The following is a 3390-nucleotide window of genomic DNA, read 5'->3' as shown; positions in this document are numbered from 1 at the left end:
ATAAAGTTCCTGGGTTTCTAGGAGACCTAGTTGCTTAGTTGAAATTTTATTTTATTTTATTGCCACATATGTTTTTATTATTTAGTCCTTTATAACTTGAACTGACTTGAATAAGTATTGAATTTTTCACTCTAGAAAATCAGTATAACCAGGAGGCCTAAGGTCAGGAAGCTGTATAAGAACCACAGATTTGTTGTTATTGTTTGGTACTTATATAGTTGACTTACAGAGTGACTTTCTTTTATTTCTTTAACTTAAAACAGTTAAAAATCAGAAACTTATCCACATTTTTAAAATATATGTATTTCTGGTTTTTCTTAAAACATCAGAAGATCTGACCACCTGGGTCACTTCACCTACACAGTGACCATTATCTGATTGATGCTGGCTAATAGACCCTCTTCAGGTCAGGAAATAGATTCTCCAGCTTACCAAAGACCCACTTCATGCTATGCTCCCTGCTTGCTCCACCCCAACTGCTGGGAGCCATTAGCCAAGTAGGTATGACAATTTCCTTGCCAGGGTACCCCATGTTGCAGTGACATTGAATGTAGGTGACCTTGCTCAAGGACCAAGGCGGATTAGGGCGTTCCCGGTTTAGGTTCCAGGTTTAAGGTTTAAGATTATTCCTGCTGGGAATAGGGCGTATCCTGCTGCCTGAGTTCCCCTTGAGTTCTCACGGGATTTAGACAATATATTTTGGGAGACAGAAGCCCAGTGGGTGTGGATTTGGGCAGAGAACGTGGATTTGGGCAGAGAACGTGGATTTCCCCAGAACGTGATTGTAGACGGCTGGTGTGAGTTCGGAAATAAAGAGTTGCTGTTTGAATCTACAAGCTGTGTGGTAGCTCGTGATTGTGTGCCCAGCCAGACTGTGGCACCCAACCATTAGAGCTCACCTGGCACCTAATCAAAAATACCCATAGAATTTCCTAATGGACCTGAATTTAATAAACTCAATAATCATAGCCAGTTCAATCTGATATTGAAAAACAAATACATAGATGAAGAGAGAAAACTATCAGGAGATCTGAGACTTGAGGCCCATTCCCAAAGGAAAAACATTGTGGATCTCAGCCCTCCTCCCTCTCACAAATCTTGGGAAGCTGACCAACCCTAATAGGAAAGAATAAATCATCCCATTGTTTCTTGGTCTAGTCTACAACAATCACTGTGTCATGAGAGACCCAGGACACTAGATCTGATTACCTGATGATCATGATTTCTACTTTCAAAACAAGCCTGTTCCCATTAGTGACAGTGTACAATTACTATCTGATATTCTTTCAGGATCTTACCACAATTTTTCTTTTTAGGAATTTTTTTTTAATTCTATCATCCCCTTTTTGCAAACTCACTCTAAAACATGATTAGCACATTCACTGGTGGGAACAAGTTGGGTAAGGGTGATTGGCTAGTACAAGAGGGGGATTCGTTTGAACTGATTGGTTTAAGCCACAACTACTTGGTTTCCCAACATGTTATCAACCACCATAAACTACTGGGAGGGTCATCTGGCATCCCAGGTATTTTCCCTGTCTCATGTTGATTGGTGGTTGCTAGGGGGTTGCTATGGCTCCTCACCTAGCCTGAGTCAGGGACACCTGGCTCAGCAAATCTCTCCTGTTATTTGTAGATAAACAACTCAGCAGGGTGGGTAAGTGCCTAGGAGTGCTCTGTGGGTCTTTCCAAGGACAAGGGTCATGCCCCCTTCCTTGGACAGGCTTTGCTCTGAGGTAGAGGCTGGTTTCTCACTGCATGTTGAAATGGGCAATTGAGTACAGATCCTTAGCTTATGAGATGACAGAAATAGTGTTTAAAAATTAGGTCAGATTTGCTTCAAATCAGCAAAATGGAGAACTTAGAATCCTAGAGATTCTTGTGGCCTTTAGAGAAATGTCTATCAAACTGGACTCAGCAATAGGGAAATCAGGTTAGTGTAATAAGATCAGACATTTTGAGTCCAAAGCACCCCCCCCACACACACACACACACCATGGAAGGACACAAACAATGCTCTCTTGCCACCTAAAGCAAGACACTCTGCCGGTTGTTCCACTTTCTGGTGACGTAAGGAACATGCTTCAGGAAAATCCAGGTGAAAATAGAAGATTTTGTTCTACCTAATGAGCTTGTGACATGGGCTCGGGAGGAACACAGAGAAACTGGACATTTTGTAGAAAACCTCATTCCTGGTCCTTTTATCACCATAAGAAGAACTAAAAGGGAAGTGATTAGGCAGGGAACTGTGATCATTGAGATATTCCATTGACTTTGGCGGGTTCACCTCCATCATTTAGTTCAGCCCAATTAAATCAGAAATTACTAGACACTCACTATGTGCCCAGCACTGCACTAAGGGTATATCTACTATAAAAGATGCATAGAACAAAACTCTTGACCTTAAGAAGTTTGCCATCTTGTTGAATGGGTTGAAACTATCTGTGTTAGTTTTTCATTGCAGTGACCAAAATACTTGACAAGAACAACTAAGAGGGAAAAGTTTATTTGGAGCTCATGGCTTTCAAAGCATCAGTCTATGATGAGCAGACCCTATTGCTTTGGGCCTGTGGTAATGTAGAACATCATGCCAGGAGAGTGTGGTAGAGGGAAGCTACTCAGGTCATGGTAGCCAGGAAGCAGAGAGATAGGGAAAGAGAGGAACCATGGACAAAATACAGTCCAAGGCCATACCCCAGAGTCCTACTGAGAAACCAGCCTCTACCTCAGAGCAAAGCCTGTCCAACGCACATACCCACCCTGCTGAGTTGTTTATCTACAAATAACAGGGGAGATCTGCAGAGCCAGGTGTCCCTGGTGAGGAGCCATAGCAACCCCCTAGCAGCATGAGACAGGGAAATACCTGGGATGCCAGATGACCCTCCCAGTAGTTTATGGTGGTTGATAACATGTTGGGAAACCATGTAGTTCAGCATGTACTCCCCTCATGGCTTAAACCAATCAGTTCAAACGAATCCCCCTCTTGTACTAACCAATCACCCTTACCTAACTTGTTCCCACCAGTGAATGAGCTAATCATGTTTTAGAGTTGTTTTATGATTTTCCCGCGGTGTGTGATGATTTGTTAAGAGGTGCTATGATGTATATGAAGTCCCTGCCTTCCCCAAAGAGTGTATAAAACTGCTGCAAACCCTGGGATCTGAGCCTCTCAGAGTCACCAGTTGCTGTGTGCATGCAGAGGATGGAGCTAGCTAGCAATAAACACCTCTTTGCCTCTTACATGGATCTTGGTCTCTGGTGGTTGTAAAGAACAGTGGAAAAAGCTAAAACTCAACAAGCCAAAACAAAACCTGTCCGAGATTTTATTAGCAGGACCTTAGCGGCCAGTTGCAGAAGAGAAGGGGGGAGAGGGGGAGAGAGAAAGAGAGA

The sequence above is a fragment of the Marmota marmota genome, unplaced genomic scaffold (genome assembly GCF_001458135.2).
Source record: "Marmota marmota marmota unplaced genomic scaffold, marMar, whole genome shotgun sequence".
Taxonomy (NCBI): domain Eukaryota; kingdom Metazoa; phylum Chordata; class Mammalia; order Rodentia; family Sciuridae; genus Marmota; species Marmota marmota.
The sequence above is the reverse complement of the archived record's forward strand: the minus strand, read 5'-3'. Positions refer to the sequence as shown.